The sequence below is a fragment of the Pseudopipra pipra genome, chromosome Z, assembly GCF_036250125.1.
Source record: "Pseudopipra pipra isolate bDixPip1 chromosome Z, bDixPip1.hap1, whole genome shotgun sequence".
In the NCBI taxonomy this organism is placed as follows: Eukaryota; Metazoa; Chordata; class Aves; order Passeriformes; family Pipridae; genus Pseudopipra; species Pseudopipra pipra.
The window spans coordinates 51,636,103-51,647,013 of NC_087581.1; positions in this window are offsets into that span (position 1 = coordinate 51,636,103).

The following is a 10,911-nucleotide window of genomic DNA, read 5'->3' on the forward strand; positions in this document are numbered from 1 at the left end:
CTAAACCCTGATGGTAGCTTGCTTCTATGACAACCCTTTTCTGTATGGAGAGACAAATAAAGGAAACAGATACAGCAGCTAGCCCTGAAAGTCAGTGTTTGATTTTATGTTGGCTTATTCCCCATTGAACATTTTCTGAACCGTTGCCTGACTTTTGCCTTTGTTTTGAAGCATTAAGAACACTGATCACAAAAGTATCTTTACTGCAGGTTAGATGTAACTCTCAGAAAGCTGTGTTGGTAATAATAGCTTGGATTGGTGGCACCATGTAAGTGGCATCAAACAAGAAATAAAGGCAAATTGACCAGATTTTTCTAAACCAAGGCCTCTTTAATCTCAGATACATCATTTTGAGCTAATTGAACAAAATCCAGGTGGCTATAACAACCTCCAAAACCTACAGTCACCATTTTCTATTAAGTTTATGATAACTGTTCCGTGGCTGTCTTAGACTTCCATGTTGGTCCCAGCTAAGGAGAGAACACTATTTGGGGTGATCAAGGAGCGTTGTGGATTTTTTTATTTCCAGTGATAACTGTCTGAGTGCCCAATCACTTTTGAGCTCTGCAAACAGTGTTTAATTCCTCATGCATGGTTGATAATGTTTTTCCATTCTTTCAGAACCACTATTTTCTTCACTCCAAGTTTCAGTGCTAAGGCATGGTTAGAACATGCTTTTAAATAGGCTTTGTAGCAAAATCAAAATGTAACTTATAAAAAAACAAAACCCAAAACCAAACCAAAACAACAAACCACAAACTCTTGCCAAATGAAGAGCTTGAACAATTTTCTTCTGAGTCATGCAAATTATTTTTTCAAATATTTTTTCCTTCTGACTGCTGACATTTCTCCGTACATAAGTAAACACAAAGCAAAGATGTGTTTTCTTTAGCAGCTGAGTCTACAGAAAACATACACACACACACAAAAGAATGCATTATAACTGGTATGACATTAGAAATCTGTGTAGGAGCACGGTCAGCTTCCATCTCATCTTTTTTCCTACCTCTCTGAAAAGGATAAGGCAGTTTTGCCCAGAGGAAGAAATAAAAGTAAATCCTCATTAATAAGTACATTAACAAAAGAACAGCTTTACTGGGGACATGTGCAGAAAGGGATGTTTGAGTAGCAAATGATAATTTACTTTTGAGGTATATTAAAAAGGTTTACTCTTACTGATTATGAATTAAATTGGATGTTTTAATCAGTTAGTGAGTGCCAAAAATAATTATGCCAAAGTGCTTAGTCTGCAGAATGTGTACACAAAGCATATAAATCCTTTCCTTCCCCAGAGATTTCTCAGAATAACACACAACTAAAAAACAAAAATGATATCAAACTCATATAAATTAACATTGCAGATGATCTGAAAAAATACAATAAATAACGTGGTTCTATCACTCTGAATATGCTATACTGGGGAAAGTGTCCAACACAAATATGTTCATTAATCTCTTATATCCTCACTAAAGTTTTTCAGAAAACTTTCCTGCCATTTACTTTCCAGAGTTCAGTTGAAGGTCATCTTATGAATAGCAAAAACAGGTTGATATCTTTGTACAGAAATCTATAATATTTTCTGAAATAAATGTTCAAAACTGAATTAATTTCGCTTCTTTCTTCCTCCTAGAAAGAAAAGTATTTGTGAGTATTTAATAACCACTTTGAAAGCCAAAACAACGCACTCTGATGAATTCTTTTCTTCAGTTTTGTTGCTTCTTATAGAAGTGTGTAGAGATTTCATTTACAAGGGATCTTTTTTCAATCTTGTATGGTACACAGTATGTATATGTGTGTGTGTGTCTATTTGAGTGTATGTGTGTTCATAATTACTGTAGATTGGATGCAAATTGAAATGAGATGGCAGCTGTGTAGGTGAAATGGTCTTTAATCTTCGTAGTTTTTGGAAAATAATTTTGCAAAATAATTTTTTTCTTGGAAAATATAAGAACATGCCCATGATGTACACTACGTGTACTCTTTATGAAGGCTTTTTTAGAAGCACCCAAGCTATAATTTATGAAATGTGAAACATACTTTTAGGATAAATAGAATGAAAAGTTTTAATTTTTTAATTTCTAAAGTTCATATTTTCATTCTTTCAGTTAATTCTGATTTTTTTTTTTTTATAAGGAAATCTCACAGGATAATCCCACTAACTGGGACTAACAGGTTGATTTTAAAATTAGTCCATGCAGTTTCGCTCTCTCTAGACCCAAAACTCGGATGGAAAACTGATGGAAAAAAGCAGTGACAGTTGTAGTGGAAGAGTGAGTTAGTTTGCTATAATATAATCTTTCCACATTTCTAGCATGGCTGAGTTTTTTCACAGGGTTTTAATTTGTTGTAAAAGGCCACATATAGGTTTGATTTTCCACTACTCCCATTGTTTCTCAGGAGTTAACTGTACTGAAGGAAACAGTGTTAAGATTGCAAGGTCAATCAGATTATGTTTCCTTTATTCTACCATACACATACTTCACTATACCCGCCTAAGTATCCTAGATGTTTTGAATTAATCATTTATTAATACCTTTTCAGAAGACAGGTGCTTCAGGTACTTTAGTACCCAAAACTTGAACTCATGTGCATCACAAATTGTGGGCCATTATCCTTGTATTAAGCTAGTGCCAGGTCACAGAAAACCATTCTCAACCTCATTTGTTCATTTCAGATGGAAAATAATTACAAAATAACATTTGAAATTTGAATTACTGTTGCTTTCCTAATGTCTTATACACAATTATACACTACCTTTGACTGCCTTCCATGTTTTAGGCATTTTCTACTGGTGTAGAGCAAAATTTAAAAAAAAAAATAAAACCAAAAATTAGGTACAAAAATTTGTACCATAAGTTGCATCCAGAGATCACCTTAAAGTTTCAGTTACCAATTAAAAACTGATTTGTACTGAAATTTCAAAATGGGTGATTTTTGTACATAACACTTATTGAAATTCCCGTATATAATTAGGTAAGTTAGAGACCAAATATTACTAAGTATGAATGCTCAGATTTTTGTCATTTAAAGCAACAATTTAATTGATAAAAATCTGCTCATGAAATTTTTTTCATAAGCTCAGTAATTGCAACAGAAATCATCATAGAAAATACCTTAATTATCCATTTGAAAAAAAAACATGCTGGTGTGGATTTGCCACAAGTTTTACTAGTAGGACTCCAAGGTATGGTTCAAGTAGTGGTGTCAGAGGCTTTGAAATTTCTGTTTCTCTGAGCCTTTAGATTCTAGAATGATCTGATGAAGTTATTACTGTTGATGAGTTATTATTGTTTATGTAAAATAAATTTTCTGCAATCTCCTACAGTCATAAAAATCTGACTTCTCTCCTAAAGAAAAAATTAATACACGTAATTTTGTGCATCCACACATTTGTTCTTTGTCCATTAAAAATTTTTCAATATTGTGTTTAATATCTGGTAAACAATAAAAATTAGAAGATTAATTTAGGTTGAATATACACCAAACCCAAATTGTTACCTCAGATTATCCATTGTTTCCTCAGGACAGTGAATTTTTCATTTCCCTAAGGATAAAGCAGAAAAAAAACCCTACCCACACTTAAAATATATTTATGGAAAAAAGTTAACATTAATTTCCTTACTATTTTACCCATACTATTGCTAACTGTAAGCTCAGCTTTCCTCCACAGAAGCTCACCCACTCTGTAATATTATAAGTTCGTTTTTAATTAAAGATAGTTTTTCTTTCTTCCATTTTGAACTGGGATTATTCAAATGGAGGGCTGAGATTTCTTTCTTTGCTGTTATGTTTGGAGTCCAGGAAAATGGTCAAGAGACAAGAATTCCCGTGGAGAAAAAAAAAGCAGACAAGTGAAAGGGATAGAAAATTCCACCCCCACCCCAACCAAAAACAAAACAAAACAAAACAAAAAAGAAAAAAAGGAAAAACTAAAATTTTTTCAAAGCATAGTAAAAAAGAGTGAAACCCTAAAATCTATCTGATTCACCCACATACTGAGTTGCTTTAATTTTGTTTCTGTTGTAACTTTCCTACTCACATATAATCTTACATTATCTTTATCTCTTGAAGGATGGTCTCTGCTGTATGGTATTAAAAATACATACTGCTTATGCAATATCCTACAGGAGAGAAGAAGAAAACTGGGAACAGACAATAAAGCATTGAGAGGGTAAAATAAAAATTAGAAGATCCAAGAGCATAGAGCTGTTGTCTTGGGAAATTATGTGAAATAGAGGAAAAAAGCTAATAGAAAAAAAATGGAACTGGATGGTGGAAAGTGTTAGAGAAGAGGCATGGAAGCAAGAGAAAGTAAAAAAAGATAACCTGAAGTGTAGAAATAAAGGAAATATTTTGAATTAATATGGGCAAAAGTTGGAAAGAAGTGAAAAGAAAGATAATAAAAGTTAAATTTCTTCTAAATGTTTTGTACATTTTCAATACTTGCTTGAAAGTGGAAGACAATCTGTGAGTTCCCAAAGCCAGTTGCAGTTTAAATGTTTTGGAGAGGGAATAACACTTTTCTCAATTTGGTCAGAGGACTGTTTAGTTCTGAACTGATTACAAGGGTTTTGAGCCAAATCCCACTGAAAAAAGTAAGTGACCAATCCATAGGACCTTGAAGTTCAACTTCCACAGTGCAGTTATGCAAAGATATTTAAACAAACAGGACTGTGCATCTCGTGGATGTGCATGTGAGACAAGCAGAAAGAGTCAATTACAGTACATAAACATTTACACCATTCTTTATATAGCTGAGCATCAAAGAAGCACATTTTAATAAAAAACCTAATTATTTCAGTCTCTTATGTTTTGCCAGTCCCACATCCCATGTCAGTTACTTGCACCCAAAGCAATATCTTGTTTCCAAGAACACAGAGTTGTCTTTGTTCTTTGTTGGAAATTTCTGCATTGGAGGAATTTCTGATAGATAGTATGAGTTTCCTTTCTTATTAACATGTGGAGGTTTGCAGACTTGGTGGGCATGATTCCCATGGACTCCTGGTATTCCAGAGTATACTCAAAAAGTTAATTTACTTTCTAGTGTTTTTCTGACAACTGCACTATTGGGTTTGTTGGAATAAAAAAATATCTCTTCTTGTGCTGGACCTCATCCTCGTCCAACCCAAGCGCTACTGAAAGGGGTAGGATCACAAATAAACCTCCTCACTGCAAGGTAATGGAGCTCTTTAAATTGTTATGTGGTCATATGTAGTATTATGTCCTGTGAGATATGAGTAATTATGTATATTACTGCTGATTAAGGCATTAAAAGAGTAGACAAATATTCTCAAAGATTTTCTGTGATGTGATTGTTTCCTCCAGAGCAGGAAGAACCCTGCTTTAAACAGCGGCTGTAATCAAAACCCCAAAATCTTTGCTTCAACACAATATCTTATCTTTTATTCCCTCCCACTACTTATATTACGTAGTCAAAACAGTTTCTCACCCCTAGCTTTTTTGTTTATGTGAGGAAATGGTATAGAGTGACCTGGCCTTATTTACACATTGAGCACACACATCTGCATATATTAAATATTTTTATTCTGTTGCTTTCTATCCTTTTTTAAGAGCTTTCCCCCCTACATTTTGTAAAGACAAATTCAACTGTACTTGATTTTCAAACTGCTTTCATTATTAGACTTGTGCTCTTATTTTAATGGCATTCATAACATTCCTAATGATTCCTAATGCCCTGGATAAGTAGCTTTTCTATACCTTTATAAAACCCTTAAATGAATACCCCTTTAAAGGAAGATTCCTTGCAAAGGATGTATTTCTATCATGATGCATTTGTGCTGGACTGATAAGCAGATGGTCTGCAACAGCTTGTAATTTTGAACTTTTTTAGTAAATCATTTTATTTCTGCATCTAATGGGTTGTAATATAAACTAGAAACCCAAATATAGAGTTTTTCAGAAGCAGGCAGATGTTAAGTAGAATGAAACATAATCTTGTAGTCAATGGCAGATAGAAATATACTTTCTGCCCATAGCAGTTTGAGTACCTATTTCTTTTAGCAGTTCAGATGTACAAGTGGCATACTCTGCAAAATCCATTTTCTCACCTTGTTCTCTTTCATTCTCCTAATATATATGCAGTTCCTGGTTTTGGCCTACACATAGGAAAAATCAATTCAACTTGACATAAATGTTGAGTCGATTATCACAGCATTTAGCCCAATCTCTTTTTTTTCAAGGAGATAAATAATGTGAAAAATAGGCTTGGGTAAGAGCTGAAGGATCTCAGGGCAAAGTAAGAGTTCCTTCAGAACGTCACATTTTCTGAATCATAAATTCAACCTCCTAGATGATAATGATCACACATTGCCTCAGAGTCCAACAGGTTTTTTTGTGGCTGATCAGGGTAAGATCATCAACCACTGACTCTTTATCAAGTAGAAGGGGTCAAGCAAAAGCAGCAGCTGGCACTGTGAAGCATTTCTTTCAGCTTCTTTGCTGAAGAAGGAAGAAGCATGCCAGATAGATAGGAATTTGCAAGGTAATTAACTATGTAAAATCACGGTGTTAGGATATAAATTAACTATGGGCTGTTCGAAATGACTTTGAAATGAAGTTTTATTTACTTATTTCTTACATGGTAATTTACAAACGTGTACAGTACAGTGAGAGTATAAAATAAAACTTTTAATAAAAGAACAAACATTTTTGTCAACCGATGCTGCTGTGAAGGAAGAAAGAAAAAATATGTATCTGGTAGGTTTATTCTAGAAATTTAGAGTAATTTAGATAATTCATTAGATAATTAGTCATTCATTAGTCATTTAGATAATGCCATTACATGTCCTAATGGCAGAAAGGTAAAATGATCAGTTAAGGAGAGTGTTGCTTGCTCAGTTGTAAATTAATTTACTATATTGCAGTAACAGTTGCAGACTTCATTGATACTTTGATTTTGACTATAATCTTTACCTCCTTACCACTTGGGATAGGAGAGGTCTCCAGCATAGCTAGGGAAAAAAAAAAGTCTGTTTCTCAGAGTATGTATGTGAAAAATCTTGTTTTCTAGGTTTTCAATGAGGGAGCATTAGAACAAATAGAAAATAAACAACCTCCCTGAAGGCCCCCCTTCTGAAGCCTGAGCTCACTTATAAAGTGTTGACAGTTCTCTATACAAAAGCATCACAAATGTCAGATTTCTGAAGTGCTGGGAAATTGCAAGATTAGGTGATATGCCTAAGGAAACTGAGCGAAACAAAACAAATCACTGTAGGTTTCTTTAAAAGTAATAAATATATTTTTTTTGTTAGTGAGACTTCAACACAAAGGTGCAGAAAATATATAGTTTTTCCAATTGATTTCTTCCTTTCCAGTCATTCTTTGATTGTTTGACAGCTTTTAAGTGATGATATCAATGCTGCTTTAGAAATATCAGGCTTTGATGTGAATTGCATTGGACAGAGGGGTATATTTTGGGAAAGATTAGTTAAGATTTAGATTTGTATTTTAAAAGAATCTGATAGGTATCTTGTGCTGTTTTACGTGTAACTGCTACAAATAATATGGCATGAACAGTAAAAATGGGATTTTAGCAGTGCTAGTAAGTGGTAATTTACAAGTGATAATAGTTGTTTAATGTGGATTTCTAAGACTGATATCAAAATAGTTGAGAGTGAATCATATATATAGTTTCTGGAGTATATTAGACAAATGTTAGCAAGACATAGCATATATTAAAAAGGGAGTTCCATTCAAATGGTTAACAGAGCTTGATTGACTTTATTTTTCTGATACCTCTTTAAATGTCTTATCCTAGACATTCCTACCAACACCTCAGCTCCAATTCTCAATGTATTTTTTGTTTTCAATACAAGCATGAGTACCTGCTGTTTGCCAAAGATAAGACAGCAGGTGGTGAACTAAGCAGTAAAAGACATTGCAGTAGTGGAACAAGGGGCAGATTTTAACTCCACATTGAAAATGTGCCTCTCTAACAGAGGATTAACAAGTTAATGCAAAGCAGAGTCTTACTTATGAATTTCAGTGACTTGTAACAACTTTTTAGGTGATCACCTGAGAGAACAAAAGACTGTACATAACTGTGGGAAGAACTGCCTTCCAGCTGCAGGGCGTGGTACTAAGCACGGGAAGAAAACCATGATCAGTTTAATGCCAGTATGGAGCAAATACTATTCCTAAGTAATTCCCCAAAACAAAACTGCCAGTGTTTGGTTCCTCCACATAATCACTGAAGACCTCCTCACAGCTCTGTGCTGTGACGTTATTCCTCAGAGTGACTGCAGAAAACCTAAAGTCCGAGCCAGCACTGACTCCTGCTATGCAACCACCCTGTAGGGATCAGCCAGCCCTTTTGTGACCTTGTTCCACTCATGGACTCTTTGGGAAGGGCACACAGTCCCTCCACAGAGGTAATAGCTTGCCCTTACACAGATCTACAAATAGGTGGAGGGCTAGGGATGGACAGAGGCTCTATTCTCTTTTTTCCCTCCATTGAGTCATTCTCTATATGGCAGGGATTTGGTTTCTCCACAGAGTAGTTGGTCTGTTTACCACCTTTCCCAGCAGCTCTTACTCCTTCTTAGAGTTTTGTTGGTTTGGGGAGGTTTTTTGTTTGGTTTTTTTGTGTGTGTGTTTGTTTGTTTGTTTTTGTAATTCCATCACAGTCATGCTAATTTGGCTGGGCTTACTAGTTTTAAAATATGTCTCAGGGTGTGCTTCTGACACCTGAACATACATCCATCCTTGTTTTGAAACAATTTCCTTGACCAAGACCTGAAAAAATTTCTAATTGTTTCCTTGCTATGCTTCCACCTGCTCACCAGGATTGGAGGTGGCAGATCAACCTTGCTGCCCTGTCATGATATGTGCCCTACATCTGCTTATGAGTTGTCATCATCTTAATGAAAGCATTACTGCTGGAGTTAACCAGACCAGTTTACACGCAGTCTTGTTATATGTTACCCACAAGCAATGGGCTGGATGACTCTTTCCACATCTTCTTGTGTTCAACTGTAGTGAAATATAATAGCCCTTCTCCTTCATTATCTGAAATATCAACGCCTTCCCTTTCATTGTGGTATTCTGACACAGAGTATTCTGAGACATCTGTCATATAAACAATATTCCAGTGCTTTGAATTTCATTTTACAATTGATCAGAAATTTTGTGTCTTCACAAGGATAATTTTAAGAAGGTTGCTATGTTCTGCCAAAGAGTTTCCAGTTTGTGCTCTTGTGTTGCAATTCAGGGGTCAGAATTTGCAGAGCAACCACAATTTTGTAATCACATTGGCAATATGTCTCTTTGCATAAAGCATTGGAAGAATATTTCTGACTCTTTGCTTTGAATGATTTTATAGCAAGATACCTTTCACAAATGTGACACTTTTTCACAGCAGCAGAAGCAGTGATTGAAGTATCAAAACAGGCCAATAATGGAGAACTCAAAGCTATGACTTTTCTCTTTGCCTCTGGCTAGCCCTCAAGTATGTTATTTTTGAATATTAGTTCTGCATCTTTATAAGTTTCTTATATAAGTTTCCAAATTTGTATGATAGAAAAAAATTCTGTAACATGTGCACTTATGCTCTGTATTGTGATCCACATTATTTTCCGCTATGGTAAATATGACTTAAGTAGTTCAACTGCCATCTTTCAACACATAGCTTAAATTAAAATGGTGTTTCCATTATCCCAATACTCGTGGGGTTTTTTTAATGGTTGGTCCAGTCACATATTTCTAGGATTGTTTTCTAAAGTTCTGTGCTCAGCCATGAAGGTATTTTAAATTATTTACATCAGATACACTGATAAAAGCTTTCATGATGAAACATACATATATTTTCTAATCCAGTCTTCTTTGTTTCACTACATGCAGAGCACTAAATAAAAGTCAACTACTTGTTCCATCCCAACTAATTAGTAATTCCCACAGGAAAAGGAACATCCAAAGATGTATCCAGGGAATATGATAGGGCATGGAAAAAAATATGTGGTTTATAATGATCCAGGTAAAGGAAAATTCTCTTCTGGTCTTTTGCTTTAAACTCTGTCCTAGGTGGGGTCACTATAAATTCCATTTGAATTATCTGATAGTCTTTCATCTAATTAGTATGTCAAACATTACAGATTCTTTAAATAGCTAGAGATCTGGATTATATTGACATGATAAAAAGTTTTATGAAGATTTTACAGGAAGAAAAGATCTCCAAAGACACACTTTCCCAGGCTCCTTGTTTTGGCATAGTTTTAAAACTGAGTGCAGACCGGGAGAAGGTTTCAGAGCAAGTCATTACTCTGAAATAAACTGGCTAAAAATATCTTGTACTAAACCCATACAAAACTCATCCTTTAAGGCAGTTGATTATTATTTCAATTTTGAGCATAATTACTTGATCCTGCTTTTTAGTTTTGTGTGTCATACACCTCTTTTCTCTGAAATTACTGTAGTCATACATCAAAAGAATACAAGAGACACTCTTCGTTTATTTCTGCCAAATTTTGTGCCAAATGATTCTCAGTGCTGGGCACTACATCTTTCATAAAATATTTGCCACAACACAGGGTTTCTCTGTTTTTCCTGCAGATGCTAAGTGAATAGAAAAACATGACTGAAACTAGGGTAATTTCAGTGATTTTTGGAATCAGTACCCTAAAGCCACACAGAGACTTCCTCTCATAACTTCTTCCTTCTTTCCTGTTTTATCTTCTATCCTCCCACTTGCTGTCTTTATAAAGTTTGAGTCTGTTTTAAATTTATTCTGAAGTGTTTGGATTAGGTTTAATGATGTTGTAAGGCTTGATTTAGGTTTAAGAGTGTTTCTCTTAATTTCATTTTCTGTGTCTTTGGATTCCCCACTAGTTCTATTGTACAGCTAAATGTTTTTTAATGTTTTGCTATTTATTTATCAAGAGCTTTCCTAGACAGAAA